The following is a 27,442-nucleotide window of genomic DNA, read 5'->3' as shown; positions in this document are numbered from 1 at the left end:
GAGCCGCTGATTCGGGGGCTCTGGCTCACTCAGGCGGGGCGGAGGGAGGGGCACGGAGGGCGGGGCGAGCGTGCGGCAGCAGAGGCCGACGTGACGTTGCACGAGCCTGAGGCGCGCCGTGCGTTCTTCCGGGGGAGTTGTCCCTGCATCCCGGGACCCCGGCAGTGGCGGGCTAAACAGGCTCCCTGGAAGGGGGGTGTGGAGAGTGACCTGTGCTCACACACAGGCTTCTTGGTGGCGGCAGCAGCAGCAGCAGCCTTAGCGTCTCCTGCCCGTCTCTGGGGTCTGCGCTTTTAGCCGCGGCTCGCGCCCGTCTCTGGAGCTCCTTTAAGCAGCGCTCTTAATCCCCTCTCCTCGCGCACCAGGAAACAAAGAGGGAAGAAAAAGTGTCTTGCCTCTTCGGCAGGTCCAGACTTTTCCCCGGACTCCCTCCCGGCTAGCCGTGGCGCACTAACCCCCTGCAGGCTGTGTTCTCGCCACCAACCCCAGTCCTCTCCAGGCGCTCCGACCAAGCCCAAGCCTCAGCTCCCAGCCCTGCCTGCCCCGACGGGTGAGCAGACAAGCCTCTCGGCCTGGTGAGTGCCGGTCGGCCCTGACCCTCTGTGCGGGAATCTCTCCGCTTTGCCCTCGGCACCCCTGTTGCTGTGCTCTCCTCTGTGGTTCCGAAGCTTTTCCCCCTCCGCCACCCGCAGTCTCTGCCCGCGAAGGGGCTTCCCAGTGTGTGGAAACGTTTCCTCCTTCACTGCTCCCTCCCACTGGTGCCAGTCCCGTCCCTCTCCTTTTGTCTCTGTTTATTCTTTTTTCTTTTGCCCTACGCATGTATTGGGGGGGGGTTTCTTGCCTTTTGGGAGGTCTGAGGCCTTCTGCCAGCGTTCAGTAAGTGTTCTGTAGGAGTTGTTCCCCGTGTAGATGTATTTCTGGTGTATCTGTGGAGAGGAAGGTGATCTCCGCGTCTTACTCTTCCGCCATCTTCCCGGAAGCCCCACTCCATTGGGTTTTGTCATTGAACATGTGTTGATGTTGCAGAGTTGACCACCATTTATATAAGCTCTCTTCAGACTTGCCCAAAGAGCACACTCTACCCCCATTAGCTACAACCCAGAAAAAGAACATCAACTCTCAGACGCACTGCTTTGATGTCACTTCATCCCTCACACACTCAGGGATTAGAAAAGAATAAGCTACACAGAATTATTGCACTAACAGTGTAGGTAAGGGGTTTGTTGTTCTTTGACTTTTTCTTTGAAAATCTGATAATTTCTCAGTGATCTGAAAGTCATTAATCTAACTTGTATCCATTTTCTCATCCTTTGATTTGATTTATTCTAGTCACACTTAGCAAACTCTGACTCTTACAAATCATATTTAAAAGGCTGTGTTTCTCTGTTTCTGAACGTGTGTCTCAGAAAGAACGTGAAAAAGATAACTGCAGGATTAATGCAGGAGCTCTTTGTAGGATAGGCTCTAAAAGAACCCAGAAGCTGAATGTGTGATGTGTAATGAAACCAAGGAGATGATTTACAGTTGTGATTTTTATGAAATTTGTTTGTAATTAAAAAAAAATTTTTTTAAATTTGAAATAATTACAGATTCATAGAAGTTTCCAAAAATGTACAGGGAGACTCTGTGTACTCTTCACCCTGTGTCCTCCAGGGGTCTCTAAACCAGGAAATTAACATTGGTACAACACACAAGGCTTATTATATTTCCACAGTTTACATGCAGCCATTTGTGTGCATGTGTACTTCTAAGCAATTTTACACATGTACAGATTCATGCATTCATGTATATCACATGTATAGGATCACTGCCACAATCAAGATGCACAGCTGTTTCATAACCACAAGGCTTCCTCATGCCACCCCTTTGTAGCCACACCCACCCCTTCCCTAGTCCTTAACCCCTGATAATCACTAACCTGTTCTTCATCCCTACGATTTTGTTATTTTAATAATGTTATATAAATGGAATAATATAGAAGTAAGCATTGAGATTTTTTTCACTCAGAATGAGTAGTAAAAACATGAGATTTGTCCAGGTATTAGTGTGTATCCAACCTGTTTGTTTCTTTTTATTTCTGAGTAGTATTCCATGGTAGGGACGTCCCACAGTTTGTTTAACCAGTCACCTACTAAGGGACATCAGGTTTCCATATTTTGGCTGCTATGAATAAAGCTGTTATGAATACTCAGGTACAGATTTTTATGTAAATAAAGTCTTCTATTTATCTAGGATAAGTGTCCAAGTCTGCATTACATGTTTAGTTTTATAAGAAATTACCAGGCTATTTTCCAGAGTGCCTGTATCATTCTATATTCCCATCAGCAATTTATGCGTGATCCAGTTTTCCCCACGTTTGCCAGAATTAGGTGTTGTCACTATTTTTTATTTTACCCCACTGATAGTTGCATAGTGATATTTCATTGTGGTTTTAATTTGTGTTTCTCTGATGGCTAATGATGTTGAGCATCTTTTCATGTGCTGATTTGCAATCTGTATATCCTCTTTGGTGAAATATCAATCTGAGTCACCCGTTTTTCTAATTGGTTGTTCATTTTCTATACCATTTAGCTTTTAGAGTTCTTTATATATTCTAGATACAAGTACTATGTCAGATACATGGTTTGTAAATATTTACGTCCAGTCTGTAGCTTATCTTTTCATATTCTTAACAGGGTCTTTTGTAGAGGAAAAGTTTTTAAATTTGATTCAGTTAGGGGGGTGTGTGTGTGTGTGTATGTGTGTGTATGTGTGTATCATGCTTTTGGTGTCAAATCTAAGATTTACTTAGCCCCAGGCCTGAAGATTTTCTCTTATTTTTTTTCAAGTTTCATAGTTTATATTTTACATTTAAGTCTATGATCCATTTTGAGTTGATTTTTATAATGTATATTTTTAAGAAGATCTTTTTTAGAAAAGAGGAATCTGTCATCATCTTTGTTTTAAGCTTTACCTATTTGCTGTTATCAAGTAACTAGTTCAAAGCAACATAACCAAAATGTAGCTTGAGCACTTCTCATAGAAGACTGAAAAAAACTTTTATGCTTTGAGCCTGTGAGCTTCCCTTTTTATACTTACTGTGATTTCTCTAAATTAAAAGTAAAGTTAAAACTATAGTACAAACCCAAACCCTTCTCAACATATCAGCCTCTGAAATCATCTATCATGTATTACAGGGCAATGTTTTCTAGTAGAGATTTGGAAAATCGTTACATCTATCTTATGATCGAGGATAACTGTAATCTTTCCTAAAATTCACATTCTTTTAAACTTTAAAATTCTCTGAGAAAAAAAATGCCTATTAATATTTAAGTCATCAAAGTGAACTAAAGTGAGAGTCTCTTCCTTGTCTATAACTTCTTTCCTATAATTGAGCATGTGTTTCTTGAAAAAGAGAATATTCTCTACAAATTGTCACAAGAAAGAGAATTCCCTCTTTCTGTTATTACTTTTTGCTAAAATTACATGCTTCCATCTACCTTTTTTCACAGTCACCATTCCAAGGTCAAATAGCTCATTTCCCCAAGGATGTAGTGATTCTTCTTTCTACTGTGCCAGAGGCAGAGTCCTGATTTTTGCTCTCATAGGAGAACTTTTAAAATACCAATATTACAATCGAGGATAATACTTCCTAAAAGTTTTCTTAAGGGTTGAGAATCCAGGAAGGTAAAAGGATTCTTGATTGAAATAATTCAGCCCTTGGAACCAGAATCAGGAAGTTAGAAAAACAGACAAGACTTTTTTCTTGTCTCAGGCTAGGACTCCCAGTGGCAGGAATATCTACCCCCAAACTAGGTCACTAGACTGGAAATTAAAAATATACAAAGAAGCAGAACAAGTGATGGCAATGGTAAAGATAAATAGAAACAGATAGTTTAACTCCATCCAATTGTACTCATGGGCAACATCTAGTGTATGGAGAACACCTATTATAAAAAGGTCATTTCCTTTGAGCCCTAGGAATTAGGATGGAAGGGAAAATATTGGGACTCAAAGAGAACTAAGTTAACTGTGATTTTCTTTCGGCCTGGACCACTCCCCCACTCTCTGCCCACTACCACCCTTAGCGTTATAGGACTCATATCTCTAGCCACAGGAAATAAATATTTGAGGCTGAAATTCTAAGATAAAAGCTCTAGAGAAGAAAGCAGAAAAGAGATGATGCAGGAATACGTCATCACCAGGTGAAACCGGAAGACTCACCGATAAGAGGGACTTCCAAGTCCACAAGAAAATGAATTCGATATACATCTTCCTATAGACTCACTCAGGTGATGAAGATGGCTCTGTCTACGCCAACAAGAGGGAGACCATCTAATTGCAAACCTGAAAATAGTACCATATGACGAAAATCTGTACAAACAGAAAGGGGATTTATGGTACATGGAAATAGAAGTATTCTTATGGTGATGAGAATTGGACGAATACAAGAACTAATTGATACACAATTATCTAACAGCATCCAAAGGGTAGAAGCTCTGTATCTGTTGATATTATCAATTAATTCATTCTTCAGTTAGCCAATGTTTAATGTGCAACCACTATGTGCCATGTACTGTGTAATGTACAATACATACATGTTTCCTGACTGTATGGAACTCACAGTTATAGGTATAGCAGGAATTTTAGAAGTCTATACATAAGTATAGATATAGATGTAGATTACAAAAACATATTAATTGCAACATTTCCTTTTGTCTTGGACTTGGAAGAGAGCCTTCAGTTCATGAGAACCGATGGAGAGAGTCCACAATACATGCTTGGGTACATTTCCAAAACATATATGAAGTGCATTTGTTCAACTTTCCTTAGCCTATCATGCAGAGTAATGATATATGAGAAAACTGATAATTCACTGAAGAGTTAGAGCAAACAGAAGTGAAGCTGTGATGGTGTGTCTTCCTCAGTCTTCCTCAAGCCAAGTTAGAGGAGATTCAGAAGATTGGCTCAGAGAGTTTGAAATGAATCCCCTGGAGTTTGGAGGATTCAGAGGGTCACACTAGGCGGCAATGACAATTTCTCTCACTTTACTGTACTTATGGCCAGAATGCTGATTACTCTGTTATTTTTATCTCTGTGTATATGTGACAGAAAGGTGGCTCATACTTGTTAAATTGAGTGAGAAGCTAGAGAAAGTAGATGATGAGGTATGACACGGAGTCATGTAGACATGAGTAAAATGTCAGAGAGAGAGAGAGAATAACACAAAGAGAGGACACAGTCTAGCGCTAAACCTTGCAGACACGCAATAGTTAATGACTGGAAAGGAGATGAAGGTGTGTGCGGGAGTGAGAGAGGAAACAGCCCAAGAAGTAGGTACAAACCTCAGAGAGTGTTTGGTCAGAGAAGAAGCTGTTTCTCTAAGAAAGAGAGAAACTTTCTGTAAGGAAGAGAGGATTTGAAGCAAGAGTAAATGGTCACAACTCATGTGTCTAAAGTTTCTGAGAGGTCAGCAATGATGAGGTTTGGAAATTTTGGTTGATTTACAACACCGAGGTTATTAGTACTCTTTGAGGGCTTAGCTAGTGGAGGAATTAAAGCCAGATATATGTATACCCTTTAATGCAGAAATTCGAATATATATGCCCAATAGCAGTGTGTAAATATGTTCACCAAAGAACGTGTATAAGAATATTCATAATACCACTATTGATAACAGCCAAAGGCAGGAAAAATCCAAAGAACCAGTTAAGCAGGTAGCTAAATAAATTCTGGTATGTTCATACAGCAATGAGAATAAACAAACTAAACTGTATACAACATGGATGACTCTTAGAAATCTGATATTAAGAAAAATATCCAGATAGAAAAAAATCCAAACTATATTATTTTAGTTGTATAATGTTCAGAAATGGGCAAAACCAATCTATCTATGGGACTGTGGTTTCCTTGGAAGGATGGTAGTGACCTGAAGGGGATAAAACAGGGCTTCTGAAGAGCAAAACCAAGCAAGAAAGAGCAGCAGGCCCAGCTTCAGTCTTTGGAAGCTCATGAATTGTTCAAATGAAGCTTCACAAAGTTCCTTTTTTAACACCAGGACAGACTTGGGGTTCAGTATGACAAGCATCAACTATAGCAACACAGTTTGCAACAGGGAAGTCATTGAGGTTTGGGGTCTTTCAGGTTTTTCTAATCACGTACAAGAGATCCAACATTAGTTGACTGCCATTTACCAATCATATATATCCCATGTCCATAAATTTTAGTTTATTTGCAATGAATAATCTAGAAATACCCTGGGTGTCCTGCTAAGGTCATTCTGGAAAAGAACTTAGTACGGAACAACTCCTAAAAACTCCTCTTTACTTTTCAAGTATAAATGAGATTACTGTGTCCACAAATAGTTCAGCTCAGGAAACCCCAAAGGCCTCAGGTGACCTCAGAGGAAGCAGAAAACAAGTTACAGGCACACTGTTAATGCATTCCTTCCCAGATGGCATTTACTTATTTATTGACAAAATAATCTGATGGAGATACTAGAAAAATTAGAGTTATGTGACAATCAAGAAAATTTAAAAAGGCGATTATGATTAGACAGCTCATTGATTAAGGAGACGGGATATGATTTGGGGGATGTTAGGGATCAAGTAGAGACTAGTGACCGTGATTTTACAGCAGCTCCAGTTTGAGCTGGTATGCATGTTATCCAAAACATTCTAGAAGATTTCTCGGACTTTCAAAGTACAAATAGATTGAAATAATTGTTAAACAAGATAGGTCATTGATTATTTTCGGTCTGGTGTTTTTAAAAATTTTTGCTAACTTTTGGGAATCCTCCTTTGAGTACCTCTCGCCAATACCGCTTCCTGCACCCGATTCTAAGATACATTTTTCTTGCTTCAGATCTTTCATTTATTCCCTTGTAAACTACTTACATCTATTTTCTTCATTAAAAGTTGTCTCTGAAAGACTTTACTTACTTCTAATACGTTTTGCGAAATTTAACTGTTTAGTTAATTACTTCGTGACTTGGCTACATAAGTCTATCGTGGTCTCTCTCTCTCTCTCTCTCTCTCCCTCCTTCTCCCTGACACACACACATGCACGCACGCACGCACACACACTTATGCTTTCTTTTCTGGAAAGTTGTTCTGTATTGGGATCGTTGTTTTTTGTATAGTAGGGATAGAAAATCCTTACACAAGGAAGAATATCTTTCTTTTTGGATTTCCACATGAAAACATATCCACCAGGTTAATTGCCACCTGAAATCACCACACAATAGCACAGAGACATTACTCTTTTAGATGTTATATTACAGCTACTTTGAACATATGTGGTACAGAATTGTCTGTAATTGAGGCCATCTGGAGTCACTAGGAGCTAAACTGTACAGCAAAGCCTTGATGTAAGAGAATATTGTGTAACAGGAAAAATATGAGTGTTTAGTAGTGGTAGAGTGAAAATGTGCTATACTCCAGGGTCACAGAAATGATCAGGGAGCCCATACCAGAAAGACTAAAGGTAAATTCCTCTTCACCTCCTGGGAATTATCAAGGAAATCATCAAATACCTGTGTGTTCATTCCAGCATTATTTGTTACTGTGAGTAAAACAGTTTAAACAGCTAGTAAGACAGAATTTGCCAAAAAAGTATTACAAAATCACACATTGGGGGCTTCCCTGGTGGCGCAGTGGTTGAGAATCTGCCTGCTAATGCAGGGGACACGGGTTCGAGCCCTGGTCTGGGAGGATCCCACATGCCGCGGAGCAACTAGGACCGTGAGCCACAACTACTGAGCCTGCGCGTCTGGAGCCTGTGCTCCGCAACAGGAGAGGCCGTGATAGTGAAGAGGCCCGCGCACCGCGATGAAGAGTGGCCACCGCTTGCCACAACTAGAGAAAGCCCTCGCACAGAAACGAAGACCCAACACAGCAAAAATAAATTAATTAATAAACTCCTACCCCCAACATCTTCTTAAAGAAAAAAATCATACATTGGAATATCACCATGAGAATCTGTGATTTTGATCTGTAAATACTGCTGTGCAAATAATAATTTCACAATATACTGTTGGGTAAAAACGCAGAATGGAAAACATCCTATAAGATGTGATTCTGTAGCAGAGTTTTTCCTGACTAGTAGAATTTTTGAGTTGTTCTGTTTTGTTTTGAGTATTACTTCTTTGGATATTCTATTTTATCTGCATTAAACTTGCATATAGAGAATGTGATCAGGTAATGGGGCTGGTTCTGAGCAAACTGAAGAGCTTCATTCCTCCTTGGTGTCAAGACTTGTGGTGACATTTATTCTGTGTACATCATTCCAGGTCATTCATGGCACAGCATGAGACAATGGGACAGGGAGAGTCCAAGAAGTGCCATTTAACAGATACTTCAGATCTAACATAATGACAAGACTTAGTCAGCAATGCATGAATATTTGTGCAGTGAACCTAAAAGTCTAACAATTCAGGTGCAGATTTGGCCAAATATTACTGAATTTTTTTAAACCAAATCACTTGCTTTAATATAATCACCATAAAAAAGTTTTAAATATTTTTTTGGCAAATGATCTACTTCAAGATGAAGAATTGAAGATAAAGATGCTTTTGATGAATGACACTTTTAGATATGTTCTCTGAGGCAGAGATAGCATTTACCTTAGAGTGAGGTTTCCACTTCTAACTCCCCTGCCCCGCTGACACGGCCCCTGCCTTCTCCTGTCCTTACCGAGAATCTCCCTAAGGTTTTCATAGCTGGGGGACACCTCACGTTGAGATCTGAGGTTTCTGTGGGGTTCCCACAGGGACCTGCATCACTGTGGTCTCTCAGAGCACAGAAATACACGGCTGAGTCCCCAAGCTGCAAGGCTGTGATGGTAAGGCTGATGGAACTGGCCGTTTTCTGGAAGTCCAAAAACTACCGACCCTCTGTTGTATTCACTCTTTGTAAGACTCCTGATGAATAAGGAAAATCATTTCCCCACTTGGTGTGTGTTTGTGCCACAATAAATAATAACTGTAACTACTAGCTTCATAAACACAATCCAAGGTTACATCCTCCTTCTCCAGCATAGAAATTTCTGGCTGGTCCTATGTTTTTCAATTCTTTTTTTTTTTTTTTTAAGAAGATGTTGGGGGTAGGAGTTTAGTAATTAATTTATTTATTTTCGCTGTGTTGGGTCTTAGTTTCTGTGCGAGGGCTTTTTCTAGTTGTGGCCAGCGGGCGCCACGCTTCATCGCAGTACGGGGGCCACTCTTCATCGCGGTGTGCGGGCCTCTCACTATCGCGGCCTCTCTTGTTGCGGAGCACAGGCTCCAGACGCGCAGGCTCAGTAGTTGTGGCTCACGGTCCTAGTTGCTCCGCGGCATGTGGGATCCTCCCAGACCAGGGCTCGAACCCATGTCCCCTGTATTAGCAGGGTGATTTTCAACCACTGCACCACCAGGGAAGCCCCTGGCTGTTCTTGAGTTACTTTCTGGGCTGTGATGGATCCTGGGGAGAAGAAAAAAAATTATATATATAATATATATGGAGAGAGACAGACAGAGAGACAGAGAGAAAGAATTAGGCTGATTCTCCTGGTGGAACCCCGAGGGCTACAAGGGACAAACAAGACTAAGACTTCTAATTCCTCTACCCATTACTCAACTCTCCTACACACCACCAGACAATAATAACCTGCCCTACCCCCAAACATGGGAGCTGAGTGGAGCTGAGTCTGTTTGTGGCCATCCTTACCAGCCTTACCAAGGCGGACGGAGGCTATGACAACTCTCAGCAGACCAGGGAACCCCATGTTGGAAGCTCTTCCTCTGAGTGAAATGTGCTGTGTTCTGTCTCAAATTCAGGTCTAAATGCCTGCCCTGTGCCTGACAGGGCACGTGCATAAGTACTGAAGTGTGAGATGCTTCTGCACCAGAACAGGAAATGTAACTTGCTGCTATCAGTTTGCCTGTGGCACGTCATGGCTTGTTGACCTGGTTGGTGAATCTAACGTGCCTCTTTAGACTTTATTGTAATTAAGTTGACAACAGTTATATCAGTGCTGCAGTCGTTTGCCATATGCAGCCAATGCATCTAGGATAGACATAAGTTTTATGAGCAGTACAATTTGTTATGATTATGGTGACTTCTGAGAACAAATAGTCATCCATGTTTTTGTATGGCTTTTTTTTTTTTTTTTTGGCCTGCAGCCAAACTCTACAGTGAAATAAGCTCACCGATTCTTCTTCCAGACAGGAAGATCAAACTATTTACCCTCAGTCATCATAACTGTTCTTCCTTCACTCCAAGGCATTGGTTCCTGGGGAAATTTACATTGGATAAAGTTCCTTGTCTGCTTAATGCTATCACACAGCAAGTTTCCTGGTGGACAAAATTTGTCCAGCTGTACGTGTCTAATGCCAATCAATAGTCACTCTGTGCTAGAAACACCTTGCTTTCAAGTATCCCATCCTATAGTCAAAATGAAGGCAAAATCACCAGACCATGCATTCCTAGTTCCTTATATAAAAAATGTAGCCATTCAAAAATCACAAATGCCTTTTCATCCCACTGCTGCAGCAGCTCTGGCTCATTTCACTGAGAGCAGCGCCTCAACAGCGTTACGTCTCAGCCGCGTGAAAATTTGTGTATGATTTGCTTGGCATCCCTGTGCTGATTTATGATTGTGATTCAGCTGATGCAGCTTTTAGTCATCTATTCCTTTTCTCTTCCCTAAATGAATATATTAATATCGTGACATCTAACATCCATCTTACATTAAGAGAAAATAGATGTTTTTGAAAGTCAGTCTACATAAGGGAGGAGTCTTTCTGGCTGACCAGGGACGCTTCTGGGGATCATCGCTTGGGTCTTCTTTAAGACTGACATCCACCCTATTCTCCCTGAAGAACAAGTCCCAACCTCCTGGGTTTCTAGGAATTAGATCTGAACTTGATTTATTTTCCTGAAAAGCTCTAAATAAACTAAACACTGCCCAAGGAGAGAATATACCTCTTCCTCCCAAGGCTGCTCACTTCAGCCCTCCTGCTCCCCTTGGGTTTGTGATCAGCTCCCCCTGCAGCTCCTCTCACCGTGTCACTCAGAGCACAGTAGTACACAGCCGAGTCTGATGCTTGCATTGAGGATTTCTGCAGGTGGAAGGAGCTGTCACTCGTAACAAGAGTGGCCTGAAAACCTTGATGCTCTGCCCTCTGGTTTGCCTTCGAGCCCTTCAGGAGGAGTTGCGGAGCTTTGTTGAGATACTGGACGTACCAGAAAAGATAGGGACCTGGATCAGAGGTCTGGTAAGTGCAGTGCAGGGTCCTCGGCGCCCCCTCTGAGACAGTCACTGGGCCTTCTGTCTGGTTCACTGAGTCTCCATTGGTCCCTCCTAGAAGAGAATCACTTTTTTATGTTATAAATGGACAGAAGGAGAGTTTTCAGCCAGAGAAGAAAACTAAAGTTACCTGTAATTATAGGAAAATGAAAAATCATGAACATTTAAGATAAAATGTTACTTACTGAATATTAAGAAGATCACAAGAACAGAGTGAGTGGCAGAAAACATGTCGGCAGCGGTCCTTGCTCCCTAGAATACACCAGATCTAATGGGGCTAGTTTGCAGCTGAATATTATAGAAACTCCTCACTTAGAAACTGAGAGCCCCTTTCTGCACAGCAACAGTAATCTGTCTTGTGGCTACAAAGTAAACAAGTCAAACCAGCACCTGAATAAAAAGAGGAACCACATTTGTAGGAAACCCCACTCTCTGGTGGTCATCCTGAAAATTGCACCACAGCTATATCTGCTTGAGGCATAGATAAAGGAGAATGGGACAGGACTCAGAAGAGAGCTCTAAACACGAGCATGCTTAGGGAAATATTCAGTTGTTGCTTCCATCATTTTCTGCATGGTACAAGTATCTCTAGCTACCCAAATAATCCCAGGCAGAATTTTTAACTGGAATAGTCAGAGGTCTCTTCCTTGCATATGTCTCCATGACTCCCATGGGTAAGAGAGGGATTCATCTGCCTAGAAAGTGCTCCTTAATCTCCCCAAATCCTTTGCCTGAATTACTATTCATCCCCAAGACTCATTCAGCATGCCACAGAGGAAACATTACCTAAGGCAGGTCTCAAGTAATGTGTGGTTGGTTGAAGAGGTTTTTATCCCTATCCATCATGAAATGACATAGTTGTAAAATACAATAAAAACAAATTACTGTAACTTCTTCATTGATAAAGGTAGAGTTAACCTTCCTTCCAACTGGACAACTGGACAAACTGTATGAAACAACTTTTGGACATTGGACTACAGGTAGCACAGAGATAAGGAAAACAGATGAGGTGAGCCCGAACATTGCCCAGCTTACTTCATGGAGGCAGCTTCTCGGCACCAGTGCAGAAGGGATTTACCAAAAATAGCCCAGGTGTCTCACTGTGAGATTGAGACAGAATAGGAGATTGGGGACCTTGAAGCACCTAGAATTTGTGGACCAGTGTACCAGAGAGGAGGGACATGTACAAAAAGAGAGAGAGAGAGAGAGATAATGACAGGGGGGTCACTGTGAATCCTGTGCGGAGTACTAATCTGCAACAAAAGAGAGAAAACTCATCGAGTTTTGTAAACCACCCTGAAAAGGCCTCCTTTGGGCCCATGAACCATACTTAGATAACAGCAGCCTTACACCTTTAGCCTTATGAGGGATAGGTGACCTTACTTAGGTGTCTTGGTTTTTGAAACACCTTCTTTTATTTTATTTTTTATACAGCCGGTTCTTATTAGGTATCTATTTTATACATATTAGTATATATATGTCAGTCCCAATCTCTCAATTCATCCCACCACCAGCCTCTCCCACCCCGCTTTCCCCCCTTGGTGTCCATATATTTGCTCTCTACATCGTGTCTCTATTCCTGCCTTGGAAGCCGGTTCATCTGTACCATTTTTCTAGATCCCACATATATGCGTTAATATATGATATTTGTTTTTCTCTTTCTGACTTACTTCACTCTGTATGACAGTCTCTAGGTCCATACACGTCTCTACATATGACCCAATTTCGTTCCTCTTTATGGCTGAGTAATATTCCATAGTATATATGTGCCACATCTTCTTTATCCATTCGTCTGTCAATGGGCATTTAGGTTGCTTCCATGACCTGGCTTTTGTAAACAGTGTTGCAATGAACATTGGGGTGCATGTGTAGCTTTGAATTATGGTTTTCTTTGCGTATATGCCCAGTAGTGAGATTGCTGGGTCGTATGGTAGTTCTACTTTTAGTTTTTAAGGAACCTCCATACTGTTCTCCATGGTGGCTCTATCAATTTACATTCCCACCAACAGTACAAGAGGGTTCCCTTTTCTCCACACCCTGTCCAGAATTTGTTGTTGTAGGTTTTCTGGTAATGCCCATTCTAACCAGTGTGAGGTGATACCTCATTGTAGTTTTGATTTGCACTTCTCTAATAATTAGTGATGTTGAGCAGCTTTTCATGTGCTTCTTGTCCATCTGCATGTCTTCTTTTTAGAAATGACTATTTAGGTCTTCTGCCCATTTTTGGTTTGGGTTGCTTGTTTTTTTAATATTGAGCTACATGAGCTGTTTATATATTTTTTAGATTAATCCTTTGTCCGTTGATTCGTTTGCAAATATTTTCTCCCATTCTGAGGGTTGTCTTTTCATCTTGTTTATAGTTTCCTTTGCTGTGTAAAAGCTATTAAGTTTCATTAGGTCCCATTTGTTTATTTTTGTTTTTATTTCCATTACTCTAGGAGGTGAGTCAAAAAAGATCTTGCTGTTGTTTATGTCAAAGAGTGTTCTTCCTATGTTTTCCTCTAAGAGTTTTATATTGTCTGGTCTTACATTTAGGTCTTTAATCCATTTTGAGTTCATTTTTGTGTATGGTGTTAGGGAGTGTTTTAATTTCATTCTTTTACATGTAGCTGTCCAGTTTTCCCAGCACCACTTATTGAAGAGACTGTCTTTTCTACAGTGTGTATCCTTGCCTCCTTTGTCCTAGATTAGTTGACCATAGATGCATGGGTTTATCTCTGAGCTTTCTATCCTGTTCCATTGATCTATATTTCTGTTTTTGTGCCACTACCATACTGTCTTGATTGCTGTAGCTTTGTAGTATAGTCTGAAGTAAGGGAGCCTGATTCCTCCAGCACCATTTTTCTTTCTCAAGATTGCTTTGGCTATTCAGAGTTTTCTGTGTTTCTATACAAATTGTGAAATTTTTTGTTCTAGTTCTGTGAAAAATGCCATTGGTAGTTTGGTAGGGATTGCACTGAATTTGTAGATTCGGTGCAATCCCTATGAAGCTTTGGGTAGTATAGTCATTTTCACGATATTGATTTTTCCAATCCAAGAACATGGTATATATCTCCGTCTGTTTGTGTCATCATTGATTTTTTCATCAGTATCTTATAGTTTTCTGAGTACAGGTCTTTTGTCTCCTTAGGTAGGTTTGTTCCTAAGTGTCTTATTCTTTTTGATGTGATGTTAAATGGGATTGTTTCCTTAATATCTCTTTCTGATCTTTTGCTGTTAATGTGTAGGAATGCAAGACATTTCTATGCATTAATTTTGTATCCTGCAACTAAACCAAATTCACTGATTAGCTCCAGTAGTTTTCTGGTGACATCTTTAAGTTTATCTATGTATAGTAGCATGTCATCTGCAAACAGTGACAGATATACTTCTTCTTTTCCAATTTGGATTCCATTTATTTCTTTTTCTTCTCTGATCTCAGTGGCTAGGACTTCCAAAACTATGTTGAATAAAAGTGGCGAGAGTGGACATCCTTGTTTTGTTCCTGATCGTAGAGGGAATGCTTTCAGTTTTTCACCATTGAGAGTGATGTTTGCTGTGGGTTTGTCGTATATGGCCTTTATGATGTTGAGGTATGTTCCCTCTGTACCCACTTTCTAGAGAGTTTTTATCATAAATTAGTGTTGAATTTTGTCAAAAGCTTTTTCTGCATCTGTTGAGATGATCATATGGTTTTTATTCTTCAATTTATTAATATGGCGTATCACACTGATTGATTTGTGTATATTGAAGAATACTTGCATCCCTGGGATAAATCCCACTTGATCACGGTGTATGATCCTTTTAATGTATTGTTGTGTTCTGTTTGCTAGTATTTTGTTGCTAGTATTTTGCATCTATATTCATCAGTGATATTGGTCTGTAATTTTCATTTTTGTAGTATCTCTGTCTGGTTTTGGTATCAGCGTGATGGTGGCCTCGTAGAATGAGTTTTGGAGTGTTCCTTCCTCTGCAATTGTTTGGAAGAGTTTGAGAAGGATGGGTGTTAGCTCTTCTCTAAATGTTTGATAGAATTCACCTGTGAAGCCATCTGGTCCTGGACTTTTGTTTCTTGGAAGATTTTTAATCACAGTTTCAATTTCATTATTTGTGATTGGTCTGTTTATATTTTCTGTTTCTTCCTGGTTGAGTCTTATGATGCCTTGTATTTCTGTCTCTTATGATGCCTTGTATTTCTGGGGTGTCCATTGTAACTTCTCCTTTTTCATTTCTAATTTTATTGATTTGAGTCCTCTCCCTCTTTTTCTTGATGAGTCTGGCTAAATGTTTATCAATTTTGTTTATCTTCTCAAAGATCCAGCTTTTAGTTTCATTGATCTTTGCTACTTTTTTTCTTTGTTTCTATTTCATTTATTTCATCTCTGATCTTTATGATTTCCTTCCTTCTACCAACGTTGGGTTTTGTTTGTTCTTTCTCTAGTTCCTTTAGGTGTAAGGTTAAACTGTTTATTTGAGATGTTTCTTGTTTCTTGAGGTAGGATTGTATTGCTATAAACTTCCCTCTTAGAACTGCGTTTGCTTCATCCCATAGGTTTTGGATCATTGTGTTTTCATTGTCACTTGTTTCTTGGTATTTTTTCATTTCTTCTTTGATTTCTGCAGTGATCTCTTGGTTAATTAGTCTCTTATTGTTTACCTCCATGTGTTTGTGTTTTTTTACGTGTTATTCCCTGTAATTTATTTCTAATCTCATAGCGTTGTGGTCGGAAAAGAAGCTTGATACAATGTTAATTTTCTTAAATTTACTGAGGCTTGATTTGTGACCCAAGATGTGGTCTGTCCTGGAGAATATTCCATGGGCACTTGAGAAGAAAGTGTAATCTGCTGTTTTTGGATGGAACGTCCTGTAAATATCAATTGAATCTACCTGGTCTATTGTGTCATTTAAAGCTTGTGTTTCCTTATGAATTTTCTGTCTGGATGATCTGTCTATTGGTGTAAGTGAGGTGTTAAAGTCCCCCACTATTATTGTGTTACTGTCGATTTCCTCTAGCTGTTAGCATTTGCCTTATGTATTGAGGTGCTCCTATGTTGGGTGCATATATATTTATAATTGTCATATCTTCTTCTTGGATTGATCCCTTGATCATTATGTAGTGTCTTTTCTTGTCTCTTGTAACATTTTTTATTCTGAGGTCTATTTATCCGATATGAGTATTGCTACTCAACTTTCTTTTGATTTCCATTTGCATTCAATATCTTTTTCCATCCCCTCACTTTCACTCTGTATGTGTCTCTAGGTCTGAAGTGGGTCTCTTGTAGACAGCATATATATGGGTCTTGTTTTTGTATCCATTCAGCGAGCCTGTGTCTTTTGGTTGGGGCATTTAATCCATTCACATTTAAGGTAATTATGGATATGTATGTTCCTTTTCCCATTTTCTTAATTGTTGTGGGTTTGTTTTTGTATGTCCTTGTCTTCTCTTGTGTTTCCCACTTAGAGAAGTTCCTTTAGCATTTGTTTTAGAGCTGGATTGGTGGTGCTGAGTTCTCTTAGCTTTTGCTTGTCCATAAAACTTTTGATTTCTCCATCAAATCTGAATGAGATCTTTGCTGGATAGAGTAATCTTGGTTGTAGGTTCTTCCCTTTCATCACTTTAAATATATTGGGCCACTCCCTTCTGGCTTATAGAGTTTCTGCTGAGAAGTCAGCTGTTAACCTTACAGGAGTTCTCTTGTATGATATTTGTTTTTTTTCCCTTGTGTGCTTTTCATAATTTTCCTTTGTCTTTAATTTTTGTCTCTTTGATTACTATTTGTCTCAGTGTGTTTCTCCTTGGGTTTATCGTGCCTGGGACTCTCTGTGCTTCCTGGACTTGGGTGGCTATTTCCTTTCCCATGTTAGGGAAGTTTTCGACTATATTCTCTTCAAATATTTTCTTGGCTCCTTTCTCTCTCTCTTCTCCTTCTGGGACCACTATAATGCGAATGTTGGTGAGTTTAACGTTGTCCCAGAGGTCTCTTAGGCTATCTTTATTTCTTTTCATTCTTGTTTTGTTATTCTGTTCCATGGCAGTGAATTCCACCATTCTGTCTTCCAGGTCACTTATCCATTCTTCTGCCTTGGTTATACTGCTATCGATTCCTTCTAGTGTATTTTTCATTTCAGTTATTGTATTTTTCAACTCTGTTTGCTTGTTCTTGAATTCTTCTCGGTGTTTTTTCTTGAATTCTTCTAGGTCTTCGTTAAACATTGCTTGCATCTGCTCAATCTTTGCCTCCATTCTTTATCTGAGGTCCTGGATCACTATCATTATTCTGAATTCTTTTTCTGGAAGGTTGCCTATCTCCACTTCATTTAGTTGTTTTGAAACACCTTCTTTTCACTTCTTGTCACATTCTTGTTTTAATTCAAGTAAGTAACTTTTTAAGGAAGTAGAGTTTCGATACTTAATAGTATTAGCCAGACTCTCTTCATTCCAGAGGCACGTGTGTGGTATTTATCTGTTTCCTGTTTATTTGTATTATTAGGGATTCAGGAATCTCAATGTAAAGAACTGGTTGCTCAGTGTCGGTCAGCTTGTTTATCTAGTTTCTTGTGCAATTATTTGTGCTAGTGAAGTGAACACAGCAGAAGATTTGACAGGGTCATTTCATAGCTTATTCTTCCCCTAGGATTGGGTTTACTTTATGCAAAGTATGACTGTATTTATAGCAAGAAGTCAAAACATTGTTACTTGCTCACATCAACCATTTTAAGGCATGGGGACTTTGTTTCTGCAGACAGCTGTGATGTTGCCTTACACAGGCTCTCAGGGCAGTGCTGTCAATCTAGTAACAGTGGCTATGACTAAGTCAGTTGAACACAAGAATCGTCTTCTTCAAATGATACATATTCACTTACATAGATTTTCTCACCAGTTAAAATGATTTATTTTTTTAGCTCTTACTAAAATTAGGGTCTTGAGTAGAGTTATCCTGCTGGCAAGACTCTCTGGCTCAGCGGACCACCTAGGTACTCTTATATTATTGTGCGTGTTCAGGAATCCCTAGGCTCAAGCATTCATTCTGGAAATTTACAGAGTTGTCTACAATGTGTAAACCAAAACCAGACACGATTCCTATCTCAAATTGCTTTCAGTTGAGTGAGGAGCAGGTAAGTGAAACAACTCTTATGCCCTGCCTATACTCCCACTAGCCTGGACCCAGCCATGTGGAATGAAGGCTCAGACTGGAAGTAGAGAGCTGATGCAGTTATCACCAGGGAAATAAAACCTGCTTGAATACTTTATTTCCTCTATTTAGATTTATTTTTGTTCTTTTCTCTCCCTCTCCATTTCTTTGGCCTGTTTATCCTGATGTTTAACTCCCAATGCTCAGGTGTCCAGCACCCAGTGTGCAGGACTCCAGAATGTTACGGAAGAAGGCAGTGTTTACCTTCAGGTGGGTGTCCAGACATCCACCCTGTTAGGTGAGGACAGTGACTACATCCTCCAGTACCATTAAAACTATGATAACTGTTAAATTCTCCATTATGCAGTATGCAGAAAGCAAACAGCATGGCTGGCTGAGAAGCAGCAGGAGGTTTTGTTAGGAGTTACATAAAAGTTGACAGAACTATTCCTCTAGTTTCTTGATCCTTTGGTGGAATCGTCAAGAAAATCTTGGCTCAGGTGTTATGCAAGACAAACTGCCCTGCACGATCCCTGTATAGCACAGGGAACTATACTCAATATTTTGTAATAACCTATAATGGAAAAGAATCTGAAAAAGAATAGATACGTATGTATAACTGAATCACTTTGCTGTACACCTGAAACTAATACAACACTGTAAAGCAACTATACTTCAGTAAAAATTTTTTAAATGTTTAAAAAATACTCTTAACACTTTTATCGATTTAAAGAACTGAGATGCTTTTATTTGTAAAGTGCCGTTATTCCATTTGTCTTTCATTTGATAAAATAACATAAAGAACACAAAGGCCTCAAAACTAACGGGAGTATTCTAAGTTGGCAATACAGATGATTAGAAATACGCTTTTATTATTTAATTTGTTGCTATCAAACAAAAAACTGCAAATCTAAAAATTCCCTTGTAATTCCTACACCTCAGAGGTTGGCAAACAGTTTTTCTGTGAAGGGTGAAATAGTAAATAGTTTAGGTTTTGAAGTCGTATAATCTCTGTCGTGACTACTCAACTGTGCTCTTATAACACGAAGCATCCATGATCAATGCATAAATAAATGGACATGGCTGTTTTCCAATAAAACTTTATTTCCAAACACAGGTTGCAGGCTGCTCTGCCCTGTCGGCTGTGCTTTGCCAGTCCCTGCTATGCCATAAGAATGTATCCATAAACTTCCAAAGATTTCTTTTTTTAAATAAATATTATCATATCTTTTTGAGGAGACTTAAAATAAAGAATACATTAATGGATAGAAAAGAAGAAGAAGGAAATTAGATGATCCTAATGCCTAAGATACATTGATGCTGAGTTTTCAAGGGTGAGACACACAGATATGGACGCTACCATTAAGGAACTCACAGAAGTAGTAGTGAAAATAGGTCTTAATCAAATAATCAAAGAAATAAAGGAGAAACTGCAAATGTGAAAATGCAGAGGTCTATATTTCTAAAAATGCCCCCTGAGCTTCCTTTAGCTACAGGCTCTTGAACTGATGTATAAGAATGAATAGGCATTTACTATTTTTTTTACTCTTTTGAAGGGAGGAAAAAAAATTAGGAAAAGGAAAATAAATAAGAAATCACCTACAGTTGCTATGAAGGGGTCATATACTAGGAAAAAGGTACTTTTAAGAAACTTAAGGACTTCCCTGGTGGTGCAGTGGTTAAGAATCCTCCTGCCAATGAGCGGAGATATGGGTTCAAGCACTGGTCAAGGAGGATCCCACATGCCATGGAGCAACTAAGCCTGTGCACCACAACTACTGAGCCTGCACTCTAGAGCCCGTGAGCCACAACTACTGAGCCCACGTGTCACAACTCCTGAGCCTGCGTGCCACAGCTACTGAAGCCCGCGCGCCTAGAGAATGTGCTTTGCCACAAGAGAAGCCACCGCAATGAGAAGCCCGCGAACTGCAACAACGAGTAGCCCCCACTCACCACAACTAGAGAAAACCCGCACGCAGAAACAAAGACCCAATGCAGCCCAAAATTAATTAATTAATTTTAAAAAAAGAAACTTAAATAATACCAGTATTGTTGAAGAGAGAGAGAGACAGAGAAGGAGAGAGATTAGGAGTACATTGTGAAATGAGGTTGGAGAGGTAACAAGATCCTAAATTATGCAAGGTTTTGTAGGTTATATTAAGAAGTTTTGGGACTTCCCTGGTGGCACAGTGGTTAAGAATCCGCCTGCCAATGCAGGGGACAAGGGTTTGAGCCCTGGTCCAGGAAGATCCCACATGCCGTGGAGCAGCTAAGCCTGTGCACCACAACTAGTGAGGCTACACTCTAGAGCCTATGAGCCGCAACTACTGAGCCCACACACCGTGACTGCTGAAGCCCGTGCACTCTAGGGCCTGTGTACTGTAACTACTGAGCCTGGCATGCATGCTGCAACTGCTGAAGCCTGTGCACCTAGAGTCCGTGCTCCACAGCAAGAGAAGCCACCACAATGAGAAGCCTGTGCACCGCAACGAAGAGTAGCCCTGGCTTACCACAACTAGAGAAAGCCCGCACGCAGCAATGAAGACACAATGCAGCCAAAAATAAAATAAATAAAAATTTTAAAAGAAGTTTCTCTTTATTCTAAGAGCAAATGGGGATCCAGGTGATTGACATGCTCAAATCTGCACTCTGACAAGATCATTCTCACTGTGGTACAGAGGACTACATTGAAGAATGATGGGGTGTGTCACGTGCTGGGGAGCAAGGGACTAAAATGGATTTTTAATTAGGATGGTGGAGGTGAATTAGCGTGTGGGGTTTGTGACATCTTCTGGAGACCTTTAGGAAGCCAAGTCAACAGAACTGGGAGATAGACTGGATATAGTATTTCAAAAATGAATAACTATGAAGCAAAAAACCCCATATGAGCCTTAATATACCCTAAGCTGAGGATAGCAGAAATTGCTATTTGCCTAAAGAATGTCCATTCTCTCCTACTTCTTACTAATAGAACCACAGTTTTGATGTGAGTGACAACATGCTGAGACTGAAAAAATACTGACATCCCAGACTCCTTTGCAGACGGGAGAAAGGTGTGGACATGGAATGACACTCTGGTAAGTGAAATGTAAGTAGCAGCTGTTGGGTGGATTTTCTGGAAATGATTGACTTGGCCAGCATGTACTCATTTGCCCCTTGACCTTCTCTTTCTTCCTGCCTGGAATGTGTATAAAGTGGATGGATCTCTAGCAGTTTCTGCCAAGTATATAAACAAAAGTGACACTTTAAGGACAAGAGACAGAGAGCTAGAAGGAAGCCCCTTGATTTTTTATAACATGATGACGGTAGTATAGCAGCCCTGGACTGCATATGATACATATGACAGAGCTTCTTTACGTGAAATGAAAGTACACTCCACCTTGTTAAAAATATTACATTTGAAGTTTCTGTAAGTTGAAGCTGACCCAGTCTCTAACTGATATAGAAGATGTTCATTAAAAATACAATGCATCGGGCTTCCCTGGTGGCACAGTGGTTGAGAGTCCGCCTGCTGATGCAGGGGACACGGGTTCGTGCCCCGGTCTGGGAAGATCCCACATGCCGCGGAGCGGCTGGGCCCGTGAGCCATGGCCGCTGAGCCTGTGCGTCCGGAGCCTGTGCTCCGCAACGGGAGAGGCCACAACACTGAGAGGCCTGCGTACCGCAAAAATAAATAAATAAATACAATGCATCAGTGCATCAGAGTCTGATTGAGTAAGTGCCTAATAACCCAGATCTTCAAGGTGCTGTAGGTGATTCTGATATAGGTGATGTTGGTGGTTGAAGCTCTGGCATGTGGGAACCACAGTCCTACCAACCTTTTGCCTGCCCTCCCCCACCTTTTCCACCAAGCATCACATAAGTACAAATGCGCTTTCTCCACAAACACATTTTCAGTAGCATCAAAAATGTATCAAAAAAACTATTCTTACCAGAAGCAAGAATAAAATGGACGGAAAACTGTTATATACGTGGTAATAGAAGTATCCACTTTCAAAACACAGTATTTTAGGACCTGGTAGCTGAGAACATCTCTCACTTGTATGAGGAAAGCTTATGACTCCCTGATAAATTCCCATCTCCTTAATGGAGAAATTGAAGCTTGGAAATCACACAACTAACAAATGGGAGAATCAGTTTCAGATCTTTGTCTCTACTACTCCAAAGATTCAGATCTTTGTATCTATTGTTATACAACATTTTCACTTCTCAGCTTTAAAATGAAATGTTTGGTTGAAAGAGTCCTAAGATCCTTTTTAACTCTAATGTCTGATGAATCTACTGTTAGAATTAGAGAAATGCAAAAATCCTCTCATGCATCTCAAAGCCACCTAAGTCCTGAGGGGGCTGTACATATAACAGATGAGACCTTCTAATACTGACAAGTCCTTCCTCATCCTCCACAAGTGACCTGGTAAAATTAGAGCTTGAAGGGTCTTTAGGCTCATGAGTCCAAATCCTTTGTTTAAAGTGAGGAAACTGAAGGCTGCTACACCAATGGTGTGCTTAAGGACACAGAGCCAGGATGGGCAGAGCTGAAGCTGGTATTTCAATTTCCCGTTCTAAATCTCATGCCCTTTACCCTAGTCTAACATGCTGCCCAAAACATCAGGAATTTGACAGGCCTCCCTTTCCTGTTGCCAGCTGTTTGTAGACTCTCCTTTGTGGGAAGACATAACCACCAAGTCTACACACTGTTGCGGCTTCTAAGAGGCAGCTCTGGCAGGGTTTGCGTTGGGGCTGCAGTTGCCTGGTGAGCACTGTGTATCCGTAGCACAGAGGTAAGTAGCAGTGTCTGCAGCCTGGGAAGCCGTGATGGACAGGGAACTGCCTTTGATGGAGTTGTCAAGCGTGACTCGCAGTCTTCCACTAAGCTTCTCTCTCTCATTTGAACGTATTAAAATCAGGTGGGCAAAGCCTCTCCTTGAATCCTGTCTGTACCAATGTAAGGTTTCTATAGCAGTTTTATAACTGCAGTTCATGGTGGCATTTTCACCCTCCTGGATGCTCAGGGCCTGAAGATTCTCATCTCCTTGCTGGCTATTCACCCCTAGGCAGAAACACAAGGCCAGAGGCCAGGAGTCAGTCACTGCATTTTCACTCTCTAGTGTTTGCATTTCCTTCCATAATTTGGGGGTACATTTCCCAGTTAACAAGAAGATTTTGCCCCTCTGTCTTGTGGGCTCGGAACTTTAGTCACCCTCTTCCCATCGCCAAGAGCCCCAACTCACTGGCCACTTGAAGCCACAGAATCACCAAAGACACGGTCAGGAGTTTCTCCATTCTCCTTCCTTATTGGGATCACAGGAGACTCAGCTCCGGAGCCTGAAATGAAGCCAGGTTCCTCAGTCTAGTTCTTTTTTCTGGGTATATTTATCTAGTCCCTCTGGATCCCAGAGAGAGACTCAGGCTTCTTACTCAGCCAATCAGAGGGAGCTCAATCCTGTGCTTTCAATACAAACATGTTGATTTCAAACCAAGCAAGTCTGAGGAGAGAGGGTACTGCCATCTTGTGGTGGCAACATCATCCTGCTAATAGAGCCGGCTGTGGAAGGTGAAGTGTTAGAGCTGATACAGAAGAAATTACAAAGCTAGTCTATTCTTTGCCTTTATTACACTCCAGTTCTAGCCTAGAGTAAGAACAGAGACAGCTTAATTCATGTAAAAACTCAATTAAGAAAGAATATTGTTGCCTGGTATTTACAGAATACCTCTGAGGAGCACTGTTAGGTTTCTTACAATCACTTCTGGTATTTTATATATGAGCTTTCTTTTCTTTTTTCTAATTTGCCTAATGCTGGAATGAGATTGTATATAAGTCAGGGTTCTTATTGGTGAGTAACAGAAACTGACTCTGGCTGAATTAAGTAAAAAAGGAATAAGTTAATTAATATTGGGTTTGCCTCAGCATCTCCAATAGGGTCAAATAACTGGAGCCAAAATACTGTGGGATTGCCCACAGTATTTCTTCTGAGGAAGGAGGTATTCTCACTGCACAAGATTACAGCAGTGGGCACATGCCCATGGGATTATTTATCTTACCTCATACCCCATCACCCAGAAGTGGCTGGCCTGTTGAAATGTAGAATGGCTTATTGATTCCGTTATAGCACCAGTTGGAAAACAACTCTGTAAAAAGATGGGATTCTGTCTTATATGATGCAATATATGCTTTATAGCAGAGACTATTATATGATGTTTTCTCCCCCATACCCAGAATGCATGAGTCCAGGAATCAAGGAAGTGGCTCTGGGAGTGGACGCTCTCACGATTATTACCAGTAACCTACTAGCAGTATTTTTGCTCCCAATGTTTATAACTTTGAGCTGTATTGGTTTGGAGGTCTTACTCTCTGAAAGGAGGAAGGCTTTCACCAGGGGATACAGCAATAATTTCACTGAATTGGAAGATAAGACAGCCATGTGGCCAGTTGGGCTACATATGTCTCACAACAATGGTTAGAAAATGAGGTTACTCTACTGACTGGAGTGATTGATACCAATTACCAAGGAGGAATTAGGTAGCTGCTACACAACAGATATAAAGAGGACTATGTCTGGAACCCAGGAGATTTCCTAGGGGAGCCTCTGGGAACTTCCAAGCCTGATACTAAACGTTAATGTTAAATTACAGCAAGCAATAAAAAGACAAGATTTTTGAGTACTCAGACCCTTTGAGAATGAAGATTTGGATCACACCACTAGGGAAGTAACCTAATCCACTGAAGTTATGGCTGAGGGCAGGGAAAATATAAACTGTGTAATAAAAGAAAGAAGCCGTCCATGTCAATTGCAGTATCGTGACCAAATTGGGAATCTAAAAATGTAGTAGTTTTCTGTATTTTCTTTTTGCTCTTTACATGTGTGTTCCTTTGTATACATTGCCATTTTCTTCTTCTTTCTCCTCACCATAATTATTTTATATGCAGATTGTCAGAGATTAAGTTTACAATTTAGTCTGTGTATAACAGCATCTTCAGTGAAATTTCCTCTGAATTTTAGAAGTAATTAATACAGCCAGTGATCCGTAGTGACTGCTGGGATTATGGGTCTCCTCATTTGGGGGAAATGATGAGAACGTCTTCACTTGTTCAAAGGACAGCTTTAGCTTGTTAGATAGAAACATAGAGTCATTTCACCATGTTTGGAAGTTCAAATGTGTATGGAGGGGTGTGTAGGAAAGATCAATAACCAGAAAGATGGGGCATGCCACTTATCAATTTATGGCCTTTCAATTATAAATCCACCCTTCATGAATTCAGAGGGTGACTCTGGACATGGACCTTGTAAATATTTCTCCTTCGCCAGCTGGCATTATGTTAAGCTTTGTCAGTAGAGGCAACGGGAAGGACACTGCAGGAAGAAGCAGCATCTCTTCCAGGTCCTGGCATGTTTTCCACACTTCTTTTTTGTTTTTGTTTTTGTTTTGCGTTGCGCCGGCCACTTACTGCTATGGCCCCTCCCGCTGTGGAGCACAGGCTCTGGACGCACAGGCCCAGCGGCCATGGCTCACGGGCTCAGCCGCTCCGCGGCATGTGGGACCTTCCCGGACCGGGGCACGAACCCGTGTCCCCTGCATCGGCAGGCGGACTCTCAACCACTGCACCACCAGGGAAGCCCTTCCACACTTCTTGTTCCTGCAGTGCTTGGCCATCCTGTGGGACACCAGTGATGCTCACCTCCAGCAACATTTAATGACAGCCCCCCAGGTGGTTTCTTGGCAGGTTTCACAAGCACCCAGGCAACTTCACCAGCACTCCCTTGCCAGCTTCCTATAAATTGTGTTGGAACCCTGGGAGGTGTTCTTCTGCCTGTCAACCTTGTTCTCTGGCACCTCAGCAAACTTCCCCATCCAGCAGGCTGCAGCCACACACTCCCCAATGAAGCCTGAGTCATTGGCTTGGTAGGAGAAGGGGGTACAAATTACAACATGTTAGTTTCCTCGGAACTCTGGCTTAGTCCTAGAGATAACAGCGTCTCCCTACCTATGCTATTCTTATGTTCTTTAGAGTTCTTTTTACTCACTAGTAAATAACTCCCTGCTATTAGTTAATAATTCTTTATATTAAACTTTCCTTGTTCAAATTGCTGTGATGTTTCTCCTGATTGCACTTGATTTGGGTAGTATGGGTCCATGAAGTACATGAGAGGAAAGGCATTAGCTGTAGAAAGATCAGCAACCACATGTCGGGAAACAGTATCCTCCTTTTCAGGAACTGTGCTTCAGTACGTGGTGATGAGCACACGTGGGGGTGGATGCTACGGCAGAGGAGATAGGGAGGAGGGACTGCACCACTTAAGCCTGGGGAGCCCCTCTGGGCCAAGAAAAGGATTTTTATGCCATTACGTAGTTTTATTTCAAAAGTATTTTTCCAGGTACTAATCTATAGAATAAATACACTTACTATTTTAAAAATTAATTTAGGCATTGTAGGTAATGAGAATTTCCTTGAACAAATTTTTGAGATTAATCTATAGCTAATTGACAACTGATGGCAACTGTATCTTGAGAGATAAACTCAGTGTCAGTCTCTAGAGACAGAATGCCCCACTGTGGCCAAATAGGGAACTTAGAAATATTTTCAGTAACTCTTAAGGGGTTTGTGCTCTGCTTCCTTTGTAAAACCAGTTACTGTGTCCCTCAGAGCACAGTAATACACCGCTGAGTCTTCCTCTTGAGCTGATAGTTTTTTCAGGTGGAAGGATGCCTCACCCTTGTTGAGGTCAGCCGTGAAACCTCTGATACTCTCTCTTGAGCTGTGTCTCAGGAGTAACTGGAGGTGTTGTTTGGGGTAGTGTACATACCAGAAGAGCACAGAACTCCCAGAATATGAGTAGTTGCACTTCACCTGCACTGGGGACCCTTCAAAGACGGAGATGTGGTCCTCAGGCTGAGTCACTGTCTGGGCTCTTGTTCCTCCTGTAACACCAATTCTGGATCAGGGATTGTCTTGCAGACAGAGGAGAATAGTTCGTTAAACTGATTCTAAATTAGAAGACCAGAGAAAGATAGAATAAAAAGAGACTTTACTCACTGAGTGTGAATATCATCACAAGCACTGAGA

The 27,442-nt window shown here is 41.0% G+C and overlaps 1 long non-coding RNA gene across 2 annotated transcripts in view; it reads left to right on the top strand.

Annotated features, from left to right (window-relative positions):
- LOC138842556 (uncharacterized) overlaps window positions 1-27,442 on the top strand; it is a 241,459-nt gene that overhangs the window by 69,832 nt on the left and 144,185 nt on the right. For both annotated transcript variants that reach the window (XR_011377248.1, XR_011377249.1), the window contains exon 3: window positions 21,350-21,455. This is a non-coding gene — a long non-coding RNA (uncharacterized lncRNA). The remainder of the gene's footprint in view (window positions 1-21,349; window positions 21,456-27,442) is intronic.

The sequence above is a fragment of the Globicephala melas genome, chromosome 2 (genome assembly GCF_963455315.2).
Source record: "Globicephala melas chromosome 2, mGloMel1.2, whole genome shotgun sequence".
In the NCBI taxonomy this organism is placed as follows: domain Eukaryota; kingdom Metazoa; phylum Chordata; class Mammalia; order Artiodactyla; family Delphinidae; genus Globicephala; species Globicephala melas.
The sequence above is the reverse complement of the archived record's forward strand: the minus strand, read 5'-3'. Positions and strand labels throughout refer to the sequence as shown.